This window comes from Lacerta agilis, chromosome Z, assembly GCF_009819535.1.
Source record: "Lacerta agilis isolate rLacAgi1 chromosome Z, rLacAgi1.pri, whole genome shotgun sequence".
Lineage (NCBI taxonomy): Eukaryota > Metazoa > Chordata > Lepidosauria > Squamata > Lacertidae > Lacerta > Lacerta agilis.
Window position 1 is genome coordinate 22,836,953 of NC_046331.1, and position 23,828 is coordinate 22,860,780.

Genomic DNA, 23,828 nt, shown 5'->3' on the forward strand with positions numbered 1-23,828 from the left:
ATTTTCACACATGCACTCAAAGACATGAAAGGGGAGAGTGGCATCACATTAGTTCTCGCTGTTCCTGATGTTCACATGCCCATTTGAAGCGTGCAAACAGAACTGACACCCTTGCTAGCTGCATGTGTGTCTGTGACAGGGGACCATGCAAAATGCAAACTCAGACTACAGATGTGAATAGGCTCTGCTTTAATAGTTGACTGAAGGCACCTGATCCCTTTTTAAAGCCGACCCAATTCTACTTTTCCCACCTTCTCACAACATATTATGAACACCAAAGGTAGCCTACACTACACCAAAATTCAAGAGGTGTGTAAGCTTCAGCGATCAAGTGTCAGACATGCAAACATAATATGACACCCAGAATAGAACCCCAGTGTTTCATTTCTATGAAATTCCTGGAAGCTTGACCAGTGAGGATACACATCAGGGTGCCTTTTGCTGCGGCAAGAAAACAGATGGCAAATAAGGAAGATCACTGCAGAGCACAGCGGGAAATAAAAATGGGGAGGGAGAGAGAGAGAAAACAACAGTGCAGGATCTGGGCTGGGGGCAGCATCCATGTCAGAACCCAGACACAACAAAGGTATTTGTGGCTAGGAAAAGCTGCAGCCAAGGAAGTCCAATCTGTTCGCGTCTCCCCTGTACTTCAGTGGTCACAATGAGGAAGCTTTGAGGCACCACACATGCCAGACAGCTGACTCTCATGCAAGCAGAACAAGAGAGCAGCATCTCCAAGGGAAGAGGCACAGCTCAGTGCATGGGCGTAACCAGGATTTATGTGGGGGGGGGGCAGGACACCCACCTGTCATCATCCGCTGTCTGGCTCTGTCTAGCAGATTCTGAATGAAGTGTCTCAACAACTGCTGTTTTAAATTACTCTCTTTTGACCCCAAGTACTCAGAAAAAATCTGTCAAAATCTTCAGTCATTTGAAATTTAGGAAGTTAAAATGAAAAAGTTTAACACTAGGGAGTACCTTTCATGCAGTTAATAAGTATATTTTGCAAAACTACAAGGAACACGCCTTTTTCATCTTTTTTTTTTTAAAAAAAAAATTAGATTAAATAAAGTGTTTGTGGATTTGCTGAAAATCTTTTTAGAACGTCCATCTCAAATTCTTCCTTTTTCCCCAATGCAGTTTTTCTGTACACACTCAGTAAGCATAGCCCATTGAGAGACTCCCCTGTCATCACTGACCTTAGCCAAGTCTTTACTCTCCACAAGGTACTACTGATGGACTGCTCTATGGTACCAAAAGTGGTGCATGGCTGAACAAGAGAGATGAGCAGAGCCTTGAGGTAAGGTATCGCTCAGTTGGGTTGCCAGTTGCATTGCTAGAATGTGACACAACATTATCCAGGTGACCTCAGCAAGCATTTCAATTTCAAATATTCTGATTACTTCTACTGTTAGTTAGGTTTTTTATTTATTTGATTGGGGGCAGATGACCCCTGCCCCCTGGCTACACCCATAGATCACTGGTAGATCACGAGTTTTTCATGCAGAAGATCTCTGCCATCGCCAGTTAAAAAATTGATAGCAGGCAATGCAGAAGACCTCTGCTTCGGAACCTGGTGAACTGCGGTCAGCCATTATAAACAACCCTAGGCTAGATGGTATAAGGCAGCCTCGTTTGCTAGCCCCCAAACCTCTTGGGCATGGGTGATCAGTTGAATTGTGCATGGAAAATATTGTTAGGTTCTGTTGGTGTCATGAAAGCCCTCAAGGGGTAATATATCCCTCCAGGCACAGGCACCAGGGAAAGCCTATGATGGTTTAAGGATACTACTGCTGAAATCCAAAGTTCTCCCAGCCCAGATGTGGGAGAGGGTCCTTGGCTCAGTGGTACGGCATATGCTTCCATTCCCAGTTCAACCCTGGCCATCTTCAGTTAGAAGGACCAAGTAGGTGACACAAAATTCCTCTTCTAAGATTTTCCCTGGATTTCCTCTACAGCCAACCAGGACAAGCAATGCTTTGCACACTGAATCCCATTTGACTATAATACTTCACTTGCTTGAGATTCCTAGTCTTCACAAAGAGCTACCAGGATTCCTTTGCTGTAGCCAAGCAGGGAAATAGAAAATGATGAGAGCCTCAGCAGGATCAAGAAAGAAGTACTGCATTGACCAGTGATGCGTATTTTCGGGGGGGGGGGGATTGAATTGGAAAAATTCCTAGAAAAAACTTCCTATCAGAAAAATTGCACTGGGTGATTTGCATCAGAAAATGTTCTGATCCCTAGAGTGATCTATTTTAGCATATTTATCTTACTTATTTAAAAAAAAACCACACCCCAATAAACCTATATTTGCCAAAGCCCATGTGTCGGACTACAACTCCCATCAGACCAAGCCAGCTAGTGGGAGTTGTAGTCCAAAGTATCTAGAGAACACCTGGCTGGGGGAGACTGTACTAAACAAAGCTTTAAGAAAAAGCACTCTGTGTTAATTTTCGCCGTATTTCACCAGAAATATCTGAGAGAGAAAATTAAAGCACATTTAACATGGTTAAAATGTTGTATTGTGTAGAAAACGTTATTGCAAAATATGTAATGACAATGGCATGTACGTCACTTAACATTACTGTATAGTCGTGCCTTGGTTTTCAAACAGCTTAGTTCTCAAACATTTTGGCTCCCAAACGCCGCAAACCCAGAAGTGAGCGTTCCGGTTTGCAAACTATTTTTGGAAGCCAAACATCCGACGTGGCTTCTGATTGGCTGCAGAAGCTTCCTGCAGCCAGTCAGAAGCCGCACCTTGGTTTCAGAACGTTTTGGAAGTTGTACGGACTTCTGAATCGGATTACGTTCGAGAACCAAGGTACGACTGTAATTACATTTAAGGGCGGGAGGGAACAGAGGCACTGAAAACTGCTGACAAACAAATACAGGCTGAAAACCTAAAGAACGGTGCATGGTATATTCATTGCAAGTAATGAACTTATGTAAAGGAAAATTTTCTTCACAGAAATAAAGTGCTGGGGAAATCTCCATCCCCTCATCACATGCCCCGATAGACGGAGGGTGAGCATTGGAAATTGTTTCTGTTGGAAGTAGCAGAGGAGGTTGGAGCAACAGAAGTATAAAGTCAGTCGCAGACAGGGCTCTGAGCCAAAGCCTCAGACCCAGGGGGACTGGATACAGTAAACAGAACCAGGCGGGTAAATGGCTAAGCAGTAAGGATGGGCAAACATGTCTCTTTCAGGGCATGAACACATTAAGGTGGTTGCTGCCTCCTGCTATGTTTCAAGTCACACTTTATGTTGCCGGACATATTATTATTCACCTGATTTATTTCCCATGCCTGCAGTCCTCTCACAGCTGTTATTCAGTGAAGCCATCACCTGTGCATATACAAACCTCAGCTTAATGAGAGATTACATTTTCAAACTGGATGGAGGCTGGTTTGAGGGAAAGCACATGAAACAGCAGTATTTCTCAAGAAGCTACAGAATACAGATGGATTGTGACAGGGTGTATGGGAGTGGGGCAGGTAAGCCCCGCCCTGCATAATCAATCACTTGACAGGGCACATCCACATCATTTGAGGGCTTGTCCCCCTCAAATCTTTTATTTGGGGAGGAGCAAAGGCATCTTAGCATCTAGGAGTTGGCTTCCGAGGATTGTGACTACCGGTAATTAATGCTATGCATTTTGGGCTTCAAACACCAGTTGTGGGAGTGCACTGGAACCGGAGTAAATGGGAATGTGTGCCCAGCCTCACTTTCTCTGTTTCTCATTCTTCCAGTGTTGGCCACATTCACACCATACTCTTAAAGCACTGTGATGCCACTTTAAATACTCATGGCTTCCTCCCAAAGAATGCCGGAAGCTGTAATTTGCTAAGGGTGCTGAGAGTTGATAGAAGACCTGTTTCCTTCCCAGTGGTTTCCTTCTCAGACTGATTTCACAATTAATCCCTCTTCATGGGGAACTCTGGAAATTGTAGCTCTGGGGGTGGAAAAGAGGTTTCTTAACAACTCTCAGCACTCTTAACAAAAACTATAGTTCCCATGATTTTTTTTGTGGTATTATAGCTTTTTTAATGGATGGTGTGAATGTGGCCCTTGTTCAGTTCTTTACATTTCTATATCAGTTAGTGGAGTGTTTTTCTTTAAGACCTCATGAAAATTCATCATCATTTCAGTGCAAATTTCTCCTAACAGAACAGATTCTGGTATGTAGTTTTGTCTGATATACTTTTTTTTTTTTTTTTGGAAAGCAAAATAGCCACCTCACACCACCTCATAAAAGGTAAGTAATTACTGTTTGAAGAGCAAATGTTCATAGAACTGCAGACTAATATGCATATTTAAGTTCTGGACTGGGGCAGTAGCCCAGGAAGCGCAAACCAATTAAGTTCACTTAATTGTGGAGTGAACGATACCTTTAAGGATCTCTAGCAGCAAAAAATACATAGCATAAAAACAAAAGCAACATCTAAAAGCCCTGGCAAAACAGATACTTCACCAGACCATGAACTTCTGTAGGAAAAGAACTCCAGAGATGTGAGGTCAAACCAGAAAGCACCCTGTCTCTGGTCACCACCTGCCTTTCTTCAGCTGGATTGGGACCACATAGCAAGAATTTGTAAAGCACATGGTTTTACCCAAAGACTTATAGGAACTGTGGCTCTGTGAGGAGGAAGCTGGAGATCCCAGGATTCTTGGGGGACACCATGACTGGTATAAATATGCTTTGAATGTATGGTGTGGATCAGCAGGTTCATGTAGAATATATATAAAATACCACTACCATTGAACACCAAAAACCCAACAGCAAATTGTAACTTCAGACATGGATGAATAGCAGCACTCAATTATTGCTGTTCTACTTTAAGCTGCAAGTGATGCGGCAACTCTGGGTTGTGTCCAATACTATTCCTACTTAGAGACCCATTGAAAATAATGGACATGCCTTCTTTCTGATACAGCTTGATTCTAAAGTCAGTAATTAATGCAGAGCTGGGATGGCTTAATACCAAGAGAAAAGGTTTCCCTGTAGCCTCTGTTATGAAGAAATTCACCCAAAGAAGGTGCAACAGAATTTGTCAGTCACCTGAAACAGGCACTCTCTTTTGTTTGATGATACCCCACTATTATTGCTGCAACTATGCAAAGGGAACTGTCCACCCAAACTTAGAGGAACTGTCCACCCTTGTTATTGAGCACTTGTCAGTCCTATTCCATTCACAGGCATTGAACTATCCAAATTTTCACTTTCTAGAGATGGCAGCAAATGGTTGGAGTACCTGAGGTCTGCAATGGCCGAAGTACCGTATATACGTGAGTATAAGCCGACTTTTTCAGCCCATTTTTTGGGCTGAAAAAGCCGCCCTCGGCTTATACTCAGGTGAAGCGGGCGGCTGCAAAGGGACAAGCGGCAAGAAAGGGATCCTTTCTTGCTGCTTGTCTCCCCTGCCCTGCCGATCCCCCATCTGTGCCTGCTCTCTGATCCCTCCTCCTGTGCCTGCTCTGCGCGAGGATCGCCTCCTCCTCCTCCTCCCGTCCCTTCTCCCCGAAGGGGAACACAGGTAGCGACGGGGCAGCGGGAGCAGGAGGAGGACAAGTATCGAGCAGGCGCGCGAGCCGGCTCAGCCCCAGAGAGCCTGTTGCTTTTGCCCCCATCCCATCTCCGCCATAAAAACTGCCCACCCCTGAAACTACCCACCCCTGAAACCTTCCCAGAATCTGCTCCCTTAATTCCTCCCTGAATATGCCCCCTCCCCCTGAGCCCTCCCTGTAAAGAGACCTTTCTTTCCAAGCCTTCCCTCTTAACCCCTGCCCATCCCAGCTCTGCCCACTGTAGAAACTGCGCTGAGACTCTATGATCCTGTGCCTGCTCTACCCCTGCCCATCCCAGCTCTGCCCACTGTAGAAACTGCGCTGAGACTCTATGATCCTGTGCCTGCTCTACCCCTGTCCATCCCAGCTCTGCCCACTGTAGAAACTGCGCTGAGACTCTATGATCCTGTGCCTGCTCTACCCCTGCCCATCCCAGCTCTGCCCACTGTAGAAACTGCGCTGAGACTCTATGATCCTGTGCCTGCTCTACCCCTGCCCATCCCAGCTCTGCCCACTGTAGAAACTGCCCACCCTGAAACTATCAACCCCTGAAACCTTCCCAGAATCTGCTCCCTTAATTCCTCCCTGAATATGCCCCCTCCCCTGAGCCCTCCCTGTAAAGAGACCCTTTCTTTCCAAGCCTTCCCTCTTAACCCCTGCCCATCCCAGCTCTGCCCACCCTAGAAACTGCCCACCCTGAAACTTTCCCAGAATATGCCCCCTTGCCTCTCATGCCCTCCCTAAATATGCCCCACCCACCCTGAAACCTTCCCAGAATCTGCCCCCTTCCCCCTTAATCCATTCCAGAATCCCCCCTTAATTCCTCCCTGAATATGCCCCTCCCCCTGAGCCCTCCCTGTAAAGAGACCCTTTCTTTCCAAGCCTTCCCTCTTAACCCCTGCCCATCCCAGCTCTGCCCACCCTAGAAACTGCCCACCCTGAAACTTTCCCAGAATATGCCCCCTTGCCTCTCATGCCCTCCCTAAATATGCCCCACCCACCCTGAAACCTTCCCAGAATCTGCCCCCTTCCCCCTTAATCCATTCCAGAATCCCCCCTTAATTCCTCCCTGAATATGCCCCTCCCCCTGAGCCCTCCCTGTAAAGAGACCCTTTCTTTCCAAGCCTTCCCTCTTAACCCCTGCCCATCCCAGCTCTGCCCACCCTAGAAACTGCCCCCATCCCAGCTCTGGCCCCCCAAGAAACAGCCCACCCTGAAACTTTCCCAGAATATGCCCCCTTGCCTCTCATGCCCTCCCTAAATATGCCCCACCCACCCTGAAACCTTCCCAGAATCTGCCCCCTTCCCCCTTAATCCATTCCAGAATATTCCCCTTGCCCCCTGAAATGTACCCACAATATGCCCCCTTACCCCCTGAGCCCTCCCTGTAAGAGACCCTTTCTTTCCAAGCCTTTTATTGGTATTTATTTTTATTTTTGAAATTTACCAGTAGCTGCTGCATTTCCCACCCTCGGCTTATACTTAGGTCAATAAGTTTTCCCAGTTTTTTGTGGTCAAATTAGGTGCCTCGGCTTATATTTGCGTCGGCTTATACTCACGTATATACGGTAGACAATCCTAATTGCAGAGTTCTTGCAATTACATAGTTCCTGCCTTTCATATCCTTTTGTAAATAATAATAGCAGTGGGTTTCAGGGTCATTATTTTTGTTTGTTATTACAGCATGCATTTTTGTGTTTTTCTGTTGTAAACCACCTTGTGATCTTCCAATGAAGGGTGGTACAGAAATTTAATAAATAAAATTGCTAGTCCCTGCAAAGTTGGTGTGTTCTTAGAATGGAAAACCTACCTTGCAACCAAGCTAGAACTAGACCCAGACCTGACAATCAACGATTCACACCTTGCAACACACATGCTGAGCTGCGTAGCTGTAGAAGGTGTTCTACAGTCCTCTCCACTTCTGCGGAGTTCCTTCAGAACCTTATGTATACACAGATCAACCTTCCCCAGGATCCAACACACTGCTCTTTCCTTTGTCTTTCTTTCGGTGTCTCATCACACTGCATAGTTAAACTATGGTAAATGTAATAGTGGCCACCAACACGGAGGGCCTTAAAGGAGGATTGAGAAATTCATGGAGGAGACAGTTGTCAATGGCTACTAGCCATGATGGTTATGCTGTCCCTTCAGAGCTAAATACTAGTGCCTGGGAATCACAAGTGAAGAAAGAGCTGTTGTGCTTGGGCTCTGCTTGTAGGCTTCACATAGTCATCTGATTGGTCACTGTGGGAACAGTATACTGAGCAAGATGGGGCCCCTTTGGCCTGATCCATCAGGATGCTTTCTTATACCGCTATTTCACTAAACCTCTCACTGTACACCACCCTTCCACCTTGTTCCTTTCTCTATGAACATCACCAACTGACTGTTTCCCTTCCTCTTTTGCCTCCTCTCTCAAGCTTCCCATTTCCCACTCAGGCAGCTCTCATGCCTCCCCTCTGCCCATCTTCCTCACTGGCATAGCAAACCCATCTTCCTCCTTAGCATCAATCTGCCACCCATGATCCCTCTCCTTTCTCCCAGCAATCCCCTCTCCCACCAGCTGTGCCTCTGGAAAATCTAGAAATAAACTGCTGAATGTTAATTTATGATCAAGGAGGAGTCATGGGGGACCACTTGATTTCATTCCCCACCAGGGCCCAGCATTTTCTATTATCTTTCCCTACAGCAGATAGCTGCTTCACCCACCCCTCAAGACTTTCTCCCTCTCTCTCTGCCCCCCTGCTGCCACGACTGTAACAGCCAGCCATGTTGACACCATCCCCGCATCTCCCTACTTCCCCGCCCCAGTGAAAGATTCAAACAATCAGATCTATGTCTGGTCTTTGACCTGCTGAACCGAAACCTCACTCAACCTTGGCAGCCCTGCCTAGGGGTGCAGAATTTTGACAAGCTCCAAACCAAAAAAAATTATGATCAACAAGAAATGCAGAATAAAACATACCAAACCCCAACATTATTTCCTCAGTATTAAAAAGAAGAAGTGATACACATCTTGACAAAACAAGGGAAAGGAAGAGCCATCCTCAGGCACATGAAAGGTGTTAAAAACCTTACATGAAGACAAAATGCCAGTGCCCAGAGAGTTCCATCCCAGGGAGAGACACTGAAAATAAACCTCTTGACCATGAACCTTTTTTTTTTTTTTTTTTTGGTAGAGAGAGGGGAGATAGGGGCCATTTTAAATGGATAACAAGATCAGCATTCAGCTGCTGAGGCCCACTGAGTCACACATGCTTAACTATACTAGAGACAATCCCATTTTTGCACCTCTGCTTTTTAAAATAATTTTCACCGTCATCTTCTTATTGCTGCTTAACAAAGATACACTCGTTGTCTTCCATTCTGGTGCCCAAATACAAACAGATCCTAAAACCTGACATGAAACAGAAGGAGCAAAGAGAGCAGTAGGGAGTAGGACAGTGCATGGTGACAGTTCCTTACTTGGATAACATAGCCATACATACAAGTCTGGGACAAAGGGAGGAAGCCTAGCAGCAGAAACAACCAGCATTTCAAGATCACAGACTAATGCCTTATGGCGGAACAGCCTTACATTGTATTAGCCCCCAAAGCCCCCTTTCAATACAAAAGAAAATACAGAAATGTCTTGAATGCATTGGCCAGGAAGATACACACACACACACACACACACACACACACAGTACTACAATAAGGCCAAGTCTCTCTCGTGCATCTGAATAACAACCAGAGCCTGTATTGTTCCCTTTCAATGGGAAGCCCATCAAGGCAGCTCCTGCTGCTGACATTGGTGTTGACACTTCAGTCAGCGGCAAGAACAGATTTCTGCATTTGCAATCGGAAGCCCCCCTTCCCATTTCCCCTCCATCCCCTCAAGGGTTAAACTGATAGAAGATGTCAGTCCCCAGATTTTCTGACATTACTGTTATTTAAAAAAAAAACACACAACTATTTACAAATCAGAGAGGAAGGGGGGCAGGTAGATGCAAGATGCTTTGAAGACAAGGAATAAGACCCCTTCCCCAAAGCCCAGGTTTGCACACCGCTATAAAACAAAAAAAAACAAAGCATGCATTTTCTGGGGTCGTCTTTTCCCCCCGCATTGGAGAGGGAGAAGCTCCTTGATTGCAAAAGCAGAAGAATGCGTGGCTCAGGTGTCTTGCAAACCAAAGGGCCACAGGCCAGCCCTGTTCCCAGTGTAACAGCAGCAAAGGGGAAAAAAACGAGGTTGAGGAAGCATTACCTGCAGTCTGTCCTGTCATGCTGTATCCAGACTGTCGGCCTCTTAGGGTCTGGTATTGTCATCGAAAGCAATACCCTTTGCAGGAAAGAAAGAAAGAAAGAAAGAAAGAAAGAAAGAAAGAAAGAAAGGGGAGTGGGTAAGGAGGGAAAGGAAGGCACACTCCTGGCTTAGTCCATTAAAAGGCTTCCCTTTCTCCCCATAGAGCAGCTTCTGACCTCCAATCCTAACATTAGTAGCTTGGATGCTTCACTGCCTCAGTGCTGTTCCCTAGCACATGTCGTCACCAGGCTCCTGCCGCCCTGATAGGCTGAGAGGGAGCAGATAATAATACTACTAATAGCACTGGCAGGGCAGGGGAAGACAAATCTTATGTTTCAGAGACAAGCAGCTTTGGAAATATGAGGAGGGCGGCCTCATTCAGAAACTTGAATCCAGCCCCCACGCCAGTGGCCTTTGCCCTTTTCCCTCTGCTGGCTTTAGATTAAAGCCTATGCAAACTTTAAAAATGTTGTGCTTACCCAAGCACATTCCTTATGACCATATGAATGGAAAGGGTATTTTTATTTTTATTATTATTATCATCATCATCATCATCACCATCATCACCATCATCAGTATTAAAACAACAACAACAACAACAACAACAACAACAACAACAACAACTAGAGCAACTCACACTCAGGGTCATAAAAGAATTTTAAAACACACACAATTTAAACTAGTGGCAACATAAAACACACTCTAGCCAGGCATGTCTCACATTAATAATATGGGATGGTTCAAAATAAAGAACAGCACTCATTTAAAAACTTGCCCAGCATCTTTGTGTATTAGAACTTGATTTTTTTAAAAAAAAAAGTCTTAAAGGCCTGTTTGAAAGCAGATAACAACAAAATATTCTTAATCCAAAGATTTTCAAAGAAGCCCTAATAGAAATAGACTGAAATAGAGGAGCAGATTTTTATTTTATTTTCACACACACACACTAATTGCACTTTGGGACTGCTGCTCACACATGTGATTGGATTGCAACCCTGACAACACAAATGGGTTTCTTAAAAGCTACCTTTTAAAAAACTATGGTAAGATAGCAAAACTGTTGGTTGCTTTTTAATATTATTATTACGGGGGAAGGAGCCAGTATTTCTTGGCTGTCTGGCATTGCTCAAAGCAAGAGAATAGATAACTGTAAAAAACATTTAAAGCAGGGGTCAGCAACCTTTTTCAGCCGTGGGCCGATCCACCATCCCTCAGACCATGTGGTGGGCTGGACTGTATTTTGAAAAAATAATAATGAACGTATTCCTATGCCCCGCAAATAACTCAGAGATGCATTTTAAATAAAAGCACACATTCTACTCATGTAAAAACACCAGGCAGGCCCCACAAATAACCCAGAGATGCATTTTAAATAAAAGGACACATTCTTCTCCTGTAAAAACATGCTGATTCCTGGATTGTCCACGGGCTGAGAAGCCGATTGGGCCACATCCGGCTCACCGGCCTTAGGCTGCCTACCCCTGATTTAAAGGCTGACATATTGGGGTTGTTAAAGAGACAAATTACATGTGTTAATCTCATGTGCTGCTTAAGGAAGCCACTTCACTTGGCTGAATGGTAAAACTGGGTTAGCATTCACCAGAAGGTAAAGAGAGGAAGGCGGATGCCAAAGCGAGGGATTCCTGCAACCAAGTTACCATCACTAATAAGGCCCTCACATGCATAGTTTTCTGATTTGTACAGTATGTCTATGACCAATGTGTCAGGGGTAATGTGTTTACATGAGATGAAGTTACAGGTAGCTACACTATTACCTTCAGCCAAGCTGAGGACCCATCCCAGCCAAAAAGGACAGCTTCCACTCTAAGAAACTGACACACTTTTACATTAGAACATCCAAAATCTTGTCATCATATTCATTTTTCATCAATTGCATGATCTGGCAGAAAGCACAGAAGAAATCCAGCTAAGCATTGTACTGTGTGTTGGCTTTGAGTCCCGCCCCCCTCCCCCCGCCCGCCCAATCAAATATCCATATGATCATTCTGGTGTCACTGCAAGAAATGGTGCTCTGAGATTTCCAAGTGTGTTTCCTTGGGAGTATCACTGGAAAGAGATTAAATCACATATAGATGCTCTACAGGGGAAAGAATTGGGCACTTCCACAACAATGTACATACCACAGCTCCTCCATGGAGATTTCATGGCTGACTGTAGCTCACCGTAGCCTAGTATGGAATGACAACATTGTATGATGTGCTGCTGTTCCTATCCAACATTCTGTCTGGGCAGGGCCAGGCAGCCCATGAGGCAAGTTGAGGCAACTGCCTCAGGTGGCAGGTTCCACAGGGGCAGCGGATCCCAACAGAGAGCTTTATTCTTGTTCCTGATGTCAGATCTTCACTCACTCCTTCCATTCTTGGTGGGAAAGAGACACCATTTTGTGGTTCACTCAGATGCTAACGTGTCTTGGGATGGCCCTGTGTTTGGGTCTCCTGCATGGTGAGGCAATCCCCCACTTGCTTTGGTAGAAAGAGCTCATCAGCATCTCACATTAAACCTAACTATCAGCCTAGTGGACGAAAGAGAGTCAGTGTGGTATAGTGGTTAGAATGATGGACCTGGGACACTAGGGTTCAAATCCCCACTAAGCCATAAAGCTCACTAGGTGACCTTGGACCTGTCACTGCCTCTCAGCTAACCTAAGGTAAAGGTAAAGGTACCCCTGAACCGTTAGGTCCAGTTGCGGACGACTCTGGGGTTGCACGCTCATCTCGCTCTATAGGCTGAGGGAGCCGGCGTTTGTCCGCAGACAGCTTCTGGGTCATGTGGCCAGCATGACTAAGCTGCTTCTGGTGAACCAGAGCAGCACACGGAAACACTGTTTACATTTCTGCTGGAGTGGTACCTATTTATCTACTTGCACTGCATGCTTTCAAACTGCTAGGTGGGCAGGAGCTGGGACCGAACAACGGGAGCTCACCCCGTCATGGGGATTCAAACTGCCGACCTTCCGATTGGCAAGCCCTAGGCTCTGTGGTTTAGACCACAGCACCACCCGCTAACCTACTTCACTTTATGTGGAAATGGGAAGTGGGGAGGGAGGGAAGCCACCTTGAGCTGCTTGGAAGATGTAAATCTAATAATAAGTAAATGAAAGGTTTTAAAATTTTGGTTGCCCAGTTTCACATACACTTAAAGGGGGGTTCAAAGTTTGAGTTAGGGAAATAGTCAGCCATCACAGCTTGATCTAGAGTCAACCAGATGAGCAGCAGGAGTACACAAAAAAGAAATGAGATGTTGGAGGTGGAAAACTGGAAGACTAAGGAGGAATCTGCCTGTCAATCAAAAGATTCCAAAATAGCAATTCATTAGTTCCCAGAAGGCATCAATTGACAGCTCATGGCATTAAGAGATCCCTTCTGTTGTTTAATTTTACACAGGCTGCTCATGAATAGCAACATTCTCTGATAAACAATCTCCCCATTGCCCCCTGAGCAGTTAGCTGTGAGCCCCAGGGAGAAGTGGGAATTTGTGATACCAGCTGGGTTAAAGATTATGACATCAGAGCAGCCAAGCCAATGGCAAGATATTGGGTCTGGGTGCAAATGCTGGGTGTGAATGCTGCTATGAGCAGACTAGCTCACAATGAGAATGAGTCTTGTGAGAGAAGCAGAAAGCAGTCAGATGGAGAGATGGTGAGAATTCGGGGGGGGGGAGACATCACTCAGAGCCCAACATCCAAACAAGCCCTTTCAAGAACACCAGTAAGTCATTTTCTGTCATTGTGTGAACATCAGCTTTCATCAAAATGTGAACATCAGGAAAGTGCTTGCCATTCTCAAAATAACTACGAAGATAATTTCAAAGAGATTGATGAAAGTTGTACAGTGCATTGAAAGTTTGCCCTGCAACAATGAGGATTAGAAACTTTGCTCTTTTATCAGTGGTTTGGATTTCAATTCACATCAGTCCCAGCCAGCACAGCTATATGAAGGTGGGGTTTATGGAACCACAGCCATGCTGTCTAGGGCTGATGGGAGCTGGGAGTCTGAGATTACTAGATTGGCCTGACCTGTTCATGTTTAAAACAGGAGATAAATATTTACTTATTATTTAGTTCTTTACAACAAAAATGGCGTGGGGGTGAGGGGAGATACACCCTCTCTGTGCCCCATGCTTTCTACAGCAGTCAGTTGTTTGAAACACTTTCCTCTTGACTCAGCATTTTTCTCTCCACTGCTCTTTTTGCAGGGCTGGCTCAAGACATTTTGCTGCCTGAGGCAGAACTGCAAATGGTGCCTCTGACACACACACACACACACACAGAGAGAGAGAGAGAGAGAGAGAGAGAGAGAGAGAGAGAGAGAGAGAGAGATATCAAGCTCAGAAGTCAAGGGCAGAGTACCCAAGATAGGAAACCTGAAGCAAAGGATCCAAGCAGCATTTTTCATCCTCATAATCTGTTTAACTCTATACCACCTTTTGGCCAAGACCCCCAAAGCTGTGAACTAATTAATACAAGAGAAAATATAATAGCATTGGTTGGCATCCATCTGTCTCAGGGGACAATGGAGGAGTGTGCCTTTGGAGGTGAGGTCGAACTGTTCGAAGTTACAGTGCCTGCTGTGGCTGTAGAGACCAATACTAGGAGCCACAGGTGAGAGCTGGGTACACGGTGGAGACCAAAGGTGGACAGAACATAATGTTATGGAATTGCATCTTGCCTTTTAAATATTATTGCAATGTTTTATTTATTGGTTTTTAAAAACATGTGGTGCATAAACTGGGTGGTGAAGGTACCATTGCTCAGTGGTAGAATATATGCTTTGCACACAGAAGGTTGCAACTTAAATTCTAGAACCCCCTCGGATCACAACTGATGGGTAAGACTTTCACCTGAGACTCTGGAGAGCTAGTAGGAGCACGTCATGCCCCCCACCAGAAGTGCTACCTCTCCCCTAGCATCCCATACACCCCAGAGGTGGGATATTATTGTAATAAACAAATAAATAAATAAATAAATAGTGGACCTGAGGGCAGGACCTATTTCATTACTGAACTTTGCAACCTGTTCTGTGAGCCTTGAATTTTTTTAGGGTGGGGGTGGGAGGTGGAGGTGGTTGAAGATAAGGGTTTAAAAAAAGATCATCCAAATAGATAACTAAGTAAGCAATTCTCTCCCTGACATCCAAGGAGCTTTGCTGTCATCAGAACCGACAGTCAATAGACTAGCTACAGGTAGGTAGCCGTGTTGGTCTGCCATAGTCAAAACAAAATAAAAAAGTTTGTTCTTGGTATGCGCTTTCGTGTGCATGCACACTTCTTCAGATACTAGTTAAATATAATGTCGTATAACACATGCTCACAATATGGAAAAAGTTCAAAATATCAAAAAAAAGATCAAATATAGAAAATCTTATTTTAAAAACACAGTGGAATAACAGAACATAATGTTATGGAATTGCATCTTGCCTTTTAAATATTATTGCAATATTTTATTTATTGCTTTTTAAAAACATGTGGTGCATAAACTGGGTGGTGAAGGTACCATTGCTCAGTGGTAGAATATATGCTTTGCACACAGAAGGTTGCAACATAAATTCTAGAACCCCCTCGGATCACAACTGATGGGTAAGACTTCCACCTGAGACTCTGGAGAGCTATATTTCCCTGTTAGACAAGTTTGTACTGACCTAGAGATGGAACAGAGGTCTGCCCTGCTGTAAGGCAACTTCACAAGCTCCTGTTGCAATGATTTGGTTTTAGCAACATCTGAATTTCTTAACACAAAACGCCTCCACACTTTGTCTCTCACCACCACCACCACCCCACTTAAATCCAGGACAGTACACTTTACTTCCACGCAATTCTGGACCATCAGCAATTTAAATCGCTCACAACAGCAACACCACAAGGCTATTTTTGCCCTTGCTATTTGTCATGGCTGGGACGCTAGGACGTTTCAAGAGGGAGAGCATAAAAAAGAGAGCAAGGAGCGCAAGGGAAACTCAAAATTAAAGTTTTTGGACCACTTCGACTATGATGTCATGGTTTCCCAGCTGCACTCTGATTGGCCAGCGTGGCTCGAGCATCTGCTGAGAGCTAAGGGCTGGTTAGCTGCCGGAGGTTCAGACCTTTCAGAGCAGGTTTGGATCAGGGCTGGTTGTCCTGACAACCTGGGGAGTGTCAGCAGCTCCTCCTGGTAACCAAATAACGAAGCTGCTGTCGTCCCCTTTCAACCCCCCCCCCCATGGGTGAGATCTTTCATCAGAAGAGATCGTTCGTATTGTCTGAATAGGAAACGCGCAAGCAGAAAATGTTGGAGAACGCCTTGTCGTTCGCTCGCTTGCTTGCTCGCGGACGACGCACGCACGCACCCCCTGCTTAGTGCTGGGTAGATCAGGAAACACCTAACAACAGATAACTATGGAAACCCGTATCGGGCAGCCTGACAGCTTTGCATGTGTGGTAGGGATGCTCATCTGAGGGAGATCCTCTGGCTCTTTTGGAAACTCCAAGCATAAGACCGTTTGGAAACTCCTCAGTACCGATCCAAGCTACCTGTGTATGGTCCTCTCCTGCCACCATCACTACCACCACCACCAGCAATAAAATAAAATAAAATAAAATAATTTTAATGGTTAGTAAAAACCAACATCTTCAGTGGTATTTGTCTCAGACCAGAGACTGGTGAAAGCAGGGAATGATGGTGAGGGAAAAGAAAAAACCTCTAAAGGCTTTGATGGGGTTTTCCAGTTCTCCGATCCATTTGTTGTTTGAATGTTAGCAGGACTGGAGTGTTTATTTTTCAGTTATGCTGACTTTTTTAAAAGAAAAAGAGAAGACACATTAAGGAAATTGTCAGAAAGCAGGAGCAAAATGAATAGTATACGATTAATTAGTTAATAGAAACATATGTTTTTGATGTCCCTACTTATCATATGTAATGATCCTGGAAAATCACCCTGGCCCTGGAAAATTACTGTTCCTATTTTTGCATAGGGTGAGGAAGCTTGCTAAAATTTTGGTATTTGGTGTTGCTTGATCTGTTGTTCTTCCAGGTCGATCTCCTTCCCCATGAGCTCTAGAATGGAGTGGGTGCAACTGCACTCTAAGGCATATGCACTTCAGTGTCAGGGGCGTCGCTGGGGAGGGGCGGTGGGGGCGGTACGCCCCCAGTGACAGGGTGAGCAGCGGCGGGTGGGGGTGACAAGCGGCGGCCCCTCCCGCCACTCCCACGCGCCACTGCGCCCTCCGTCACCCCAGGAGCAGCAGCACACGGATGGGGTGCTGCCGCCGCTTTTTTTCGGCGGGGGGGGGGGCCGACCAGCGAGGGGGGGTCACGCTTCTCACCCCCTCCTCGCTGGTCACCACCCCCTGCCGAAAAAAAGCCTCGGAAAGGGGGAAATCCCCCCTTTCTGCATACACGTGCGTCGTGCCCCTCCCCCAGGGGGGTGCCTCTGCGCTGCCGCCGCCCCCAGCAGCGCAGAGGCTAGCGACGCCACTGCATGCAGATGAACTCTAAGGCTTGATGCTGCGTGCATCCTGCAGCTGCTGAGAAATACTGTTGCATGTCACCCCAATGTCTAAGTGGTGTAAAATTCCAGAGGTTCCAGGTGCTTGCCCAAGATTCAGTTTCCTTGGAATGAAGGACAATGTGGTGTCTTTGTGACATATGGTTTATTTGCACACATACAATGAAGGGGCTCACAGCGTTAACTCCCCAGATGGTATTGCTTTCCCCAAAGTCACAGCATAGGATTCCAGCAGAAATCAAGCATGTCTCTCACTCTCAGGCCTCTGCCTGCTTCTAGCTCAGTTCTCACACAACTCCACTCCCTCTTGTTTTTGTCTTTGGCACTACTAGCCAGGTGAGGGAGGGGGGCCCCTACTTATTTGCTCTCTGGCACAGAGCAACCTCCTTTGTTATACTAAAAACCATACTTAGGTGGCAACTAAGCCCCTTGCCTGGCTAATTCAACAAAGGAATCCTTTAGATTTTAACCCTTGCTGGATTAAAAACTCCAAAAATTAGAAGGGACTCATACAGATTAGCGCCCCCCCCATCTCAGAATAATATTTTGAACTCCTGACAACATATTGTCATAACCCTGGTGCTTAGTAGTGACCTGGACACAGACTCAGAGGCTATGGGGCTTGTGGTGCCAACAGAAACTACTGAACTATTGAGTCCAGTATGTCAGAAATCTAGAGGACTGGGATGCCATAGACCTCTGAGCTTATCCCCAAGTACAGGGGCAGCATACCTGCCTCCAAGAACCTCACACTACCCAGGTCAATGGGCTCCACACATGAATCCCTGGCCCTGCAGATACAATAGAATGCTAGGACCATAGAGGTTCTGGGTGTCAGTGTATAAAAGGCTTTAGTGTGGTCTCAGGTGTACTGGTCATGAATGTTATATTCTGCCTCCACTGCTTGATGCAGTATAGCTCTGAATACCAGTTGCTGAGACTTACAAGTGGGAAGAGTGCTGTTGCACTCAGACTCAGGTCCTGCTTGCACTGACTGGCCACTGTGAGAAATGGATGTTGGAACGAGATGGGCCTTTGGCCTGATCCAGTATGGGTCTCCTATGTTGCTGGAGCAAGTTGCTCAGTAGGAACTTGCCTCCCTCCACCAAACCCCAGAGGTTCCTCCACAGGACCGGAACAGGATACATATTATAGAACAATATGGGGAAGGGCTGTGGCTCATTGGCTGAAGGGCAGCATAGGCATTGCATTAAGAATGTCCCATGTTTTATTCCTGGGGGTTTTCAGTTAGGACTGGGAAAGACTTGTGCCTGAACCCCCACCCCCCGGCAATCCCATATATGTTTACTCAGAAGGAGGTCCCATTAAATTCAATGCCAGATAAGTGAGCATAGCATTGCAGTTCTACACGCTTGCCTGCCCCTCCCCATTTCAGACTATGGTCATCTGGCCCTTTTTTTGGCAGCTCAACTATATTTCAAAGTAATGATATGTAAATATGAATATTAACACATTTCAATTAAGCACCAGCCCATCAGACTGTGTTTAATGGACATCTGAATATACTGCTATTATACTTCATTAAGTGGCTCCTGAATGCCAGTTAACTAATTTAATACTTTATCACTAACCAATAATAAGTTAGTGTAGGTGTTCCCCCACCAAGCCAGCCACAGCACAGTTGTGGGAGGTGGACATGGTTCAATTTTCATTTGGGACAGGAAGAGATGAGGTGCTGCCTCTTTAAAAAGCTAGTCCTCAGGACTTTGCTTCTTTAGCAAACATAAATAAAATAAAACAAACGCAACATTAAAAAAACAAACAGAAGAGGGGCTGCCATTATTCTGGGTCCATGGGTCCATTTGCAAACAGGAGAGACGATAATGGACATCTCACACACACAGCTCTGCAACCAAGCATGTACCACAAGTTGTTCAATTGCCTACAACAGAATACCTATTTGGCTCCACGCATCACTGGCATGTGGCCCCTGGAAGGTTACTCAGAAGGCCCTCAGTCTAAAAAAGATTCCCCATCCCTTAACCTGCCCAAGCTGGGCTCTCCTTGAGTTCTTATTACGCCGAGGCTGGGTTGGCAGCTAAGCTTGTGGAGCAGTATCTCTGCTTCTGCCAATTTGCCACTCTAATCTGGCTAATGAATGGGCAGCTTTAGGCCAAGGGGGTCACCCAGAGAATCACATCTGTCTTGGTTACTGTAACTTCATCTCACTTTGCAAACAACATCCAAATGGCTCTCTTTGCCAAGTTGCGACATTTGAGTGGGTTACTGGCAGGTGTAGGTTCTCCCTGTGAATGGCTGATCGGCAGATGGCTCCCATTGTGAGAAAGTCCTTCATCTGAATTAAAAGTGAGAGTGTAATCCAGAAGGGCATGCTACAGTACCTCTTCTCTGCTTGAACCCACACAACCTTACAGATTTCCCCCTCCATCACTGAACCCATGATGCATAAGCAATGCCAGTATTCATGTCTGCTCTTTCGGCAACATCCTCAACCCAGAAGCCCTTATCTCAAATCCCAGATAGGCAGGGGCAAGTGAATATGAATTGAGTGTCTTTGAACACGTACAGAGAGTCTTCAAAAGACACTCAATTCATATTCACTTGTCAGAGGGCAGGCTGCTGCCATTTAAAACTAGTTTACATGGAGGCCAACATCAGAAAGCTAGTGAGAGATGAAGAGTGATGGGAAGCCATTCCTTTCTTCTGGCTATGATCCTCACCCTGAGGAACTCCAGCCCCTGAGCCTATGTTTCCTCAAAATACCATACAGAATGGCAGCAGGGTTCTAGCAGCCAAGAAGGACTTCAGATGGATGTGGCAAATGGTGGTAAGTTTAATTTGGTCCTACTGACAATTTAACTGAGCATCACTGGCTCAGGTAGATTATGCAGAACTTCAGAGCAGCCCCTCTGCCAGTTGCTCTAACTTATCAGGAATATGCAAGCAACTGGAAAGCATGGAGTGGCAGAGTGGGGGAGAAAAAGGCAAATGTCACTTTTGTGCTTCACAAAATGACCATATAAAAGGGAAGCATGAGGCCATTAAACCCAGGGACTAAAATTCCCTACCTGCACCAGTGAACAAGAACCACCTAGTCCAGTGGTTCCACATGGACCACTTGAAAATTGCCAAAGGGCTTGGTGGGCCACTTAGTGATTTTTCTGTCTGTTGTAGCAATTGTAATGCACTGTGCTAGATGCTATGCTGTATGGTTTTAAATTGCATTTAAATTGCTTCTTTTATTATATATATTGGTATACTCTTGTATTGCAATTTGCATACATAGAATTCAAATTGTAATACAATGAAATGAAATAAACGAAATAAGCAATAAATATTCAATTAAAAATCAATATGAATATTTAATGCCACATGCTGTGAACCACCGGAATTAAGCTCACTGACAACTGGTGGTCCACAGATCACAGTGTTAGAACTCCTAATAATAATAATAATAATAATAATAATAATAATAATAATAATTTATTATTTACACCCCGCCCATCTGGCTGGGCTTCCCCAGCCACTCTGGGCAGCTTCCAACAAAATATTAAAATATAATAATCAATCAAACATTAAAGGCTTCCCTAAACAGGACTGCCTCAGGTGTCTTCTAAAAGTCTGGTAGTTGTTGTTCTCTTTGACATCTGGTGGGAGGGCGTTCCACAGGGTGGGTGCCACTACCGAGAAGGCCCTCTGCTCTATAGCTGCTCTATACAGAAATGTAAAGCAGTGACTGGGGAACAAGAGAAACTGCATAGGAAAGGATGCATTAGTCATTTTCACTGACAAATCAAACCTACAGGATTTAGCTAGTTTTCTAGTTGCCAGAGCAAGCTGATTACCATATGATCAACCGTCGGCATGTTCTAGGGCAGATTTCTTCAACCTTGCCCCCCCCCCCCATATATAGTTATACTACAACTCCCATCATCCTTGATCATTGGCTTAGAAGATAGCTAGGGATGAGGGTAGTTGTAGTCCAACAATATCCGAGCACCCAAAGTTGAACAACACTGATTCAGAGTAACAAAAAAGGACAAAGGACACCATATTGAAGCATTGAACTAATTTATAAATAGGTAGGGTCCAGCTTTACACATTTCTGTGTTGACACATATATTATAAAAGGTATTGATATGAAATACTGTAATAGATTGTTTTAACCATTCAGTGACCACTGTTCCTCTCTCTGTGGTCCTATTTACTGGAGTGTCAAAGGCAGAAGTAAATATTTGAACTTGCTTGAGTAACAGGCTCCAGCAGTGGAAAACAAGGAGCTCTAAAAAATTCTGCATGGGTGTAGCCAGGGAGGTGCAGGCCCCCCTCCCTAAATCAAGTAAATAAATAAGAATACTTAATTAACTAACCAACTGCATCACAGATAATTTGGTTCTGCCCCCCCCCCCCATAAAGCCTTATCCCCCTAAAATAAATTCTGGCTACGCCCATGGGACTCTCTGTGTTAAAAAGAATAAAAATCACATGCCAATTTGAGTTCAAATCAGTCCCAAGAAAAAGCTACATCCTAAATCTTGGGGAAAGGGTAAGCAGCTTCCTTGGAAAATGGAAGGGACTGTCAGAATCCATTACCCCCCACATGTTTCCTCCTTCATTGGTAGCTCTGGGAGAAGAAGCTGCTAAGTGATTTCTCAACCTGATGTAGTATTTTGAAGTGCTGGCCACCCAGTCCCTTTGCTGGAGAGGTTTGCTTGTACATTTTGTTCACATCTTTAATTGTGTCACACAGCGATATTGATGCCTTCCAGAGCTTGCCCCGTTCCTGCAAACTCATGGTCCCCTGAAGATTCTCAGAGGCTTTCCCCAGCTGTACAAAATAGGTTTTCATTGCAAAGGGATAAAAATGATTGGACTGCTTTGACAGGTATCAACTGCCAAGCACCTTGCAGCCAGACTCCCAGCTGGAAGGGAAATGCTTTAAGGCTGCCAGCTCACCAACTAACCTTGCCCGTCAGTGCCTCAAGCACAACGTACACCCCAGACAGTAACCAAGCCCTTGTATTTATGAGTTTATGATTTATGCTGTGGCACTAAATGTACCCTCTGGTTAACAGAGTGACACAATCGCAAAAAGCACAAAGATCCCTGCCTCAGGGAGCTGATAGACCTCTGTTGACTCGGACTTTTTACACAATAGCAAGTTAAGAAGCTGTGAAATTGTTTCTCACCAACTATATTTCAAGTCACCTGATGCATATTACCCGTTTGGTTTCCCTGCACCTGCAGCTCCCTAGGCTCCGGTTCATAGAGGCAGCCCTGCTTCTAAATACCAGTTGCAGGAGACTACAGAAGGGGAGACTGCTCTTGTGCTAGGGCTTTGTTCGTAAGTTTCCCAAAGGCATCTGGGAGACAACTGTGAGAAGAGGTTCCTGGACTAGATGGGCTATTGGCCTGATCCAGCAGGACTCTTCTCATGTTCAGGCTACACAGTTCCGTGCATGCAGCCTGTTTTGGAAATGGATGCTCCCTGAAACTAATCCACAATATCAACTCAATGGGTTTGCCAAAGGGCCCCTTTTCATCTTCAGTGTATGTGGTAGTGGTTTGTTCCAACATGGTCCTTTTCCCATGCCTCCTGGGAGCATCAGAAGCCCTAAGGTTCCATGCCATATGGCATAACTGCCTCTCCATGCCAGCATCACTCTCCTGCAAAACTGGAGCAACACTTGCCTTGGAAAGGAGCTGCTCTGTTATTGCAGTTACAGGTAGGTAGCCATGTTGGTCTGCCATAGTCGAAACAAAATAAAAAAAAAATTCTTTCCAGTCTCTAAGGTGCTACTGGAAAGAATTTTTTCTGTTATTGCAGTGCAAAAGGTGGGGGGCCTAAGTGTGTGGGACAAATGCACCCTCCAAGTCCTCTATCTGGCCCTTGGGAGTCTCCTCAAACTATCTCCCTAGGCCTTACCCACTCCTGCTGGCCCTGTTTTGAACCCACCTTGATTGATTTTGCCTGGCTGGAATGTGCCCTTGAACTCTGATGATACACCTTGCTTGCCTGGCTTCAGACCGTCCAAGTGTCCTTATTTTCCACGGACAGTCCCAGGTTTACAGGAGCTGTCCTGGTTTCTGTTTTGACCCTTGAAAGTCCTGTTTTTCCTTACAACATCCCTATTTTCATTGGAGAAATGATGGAGGGTATGGAGATATGCGACCCCCGAGCCAAGGATATAAGTAACTATACAGCTTTTAGAAGATGTCTGAAGGCAGCCCTGCATGGGGAGGTTTTTAATGCTTGATGTTTTATTATGTTTTTATATATGTTGGAAGCCACCCAGAGTGGCTGGGGAACCCAGTCAGATGGGTGAGGTGGTAGTAGTAGTAGTAGTAGTAGTAGTAGTAGTATTGAATTGGACATCCCTATTTTCTTCAGAGAAATGTTGGAGGGTATGACAGAGAGAGATGTGTGTGCATAGAAACTAGTCTACAGTACAAAAGGGGAAAAAATACGTTCATTGCTATGCCCACTTTTGCCTC

General features: G+C 45.3%; 1 protein-coding gene across 3 annotated transcripts in view; it reads right to left on the minus strand.

Moving 5' to 3' along the window:
• PAK3 (p21 (RAC1) activated kinase 3) overlaps positions 1-10,088 on the minus strand; it is a 76,593-nt gene extending 66,505 nt beyond the window's left edge. For 2 of the 3 annotated variants that reach the window (XM_033137342.1, XM_033137340.1), the window contains exon 1: positions 9,814-9,905. The gene's annotated coding sequence lies outside the window, so the exon portion shown is untranslated. Of the gene's footprint in view, positions 1-9,813; positions 9,906-10,028 lie in introns of those variants that run through there. The other variant, XM_033137341.1, reaches the window with a different exon arrangement.
• Positions 10,089-23,828: the final 13,740 nt, after the last annotated feature.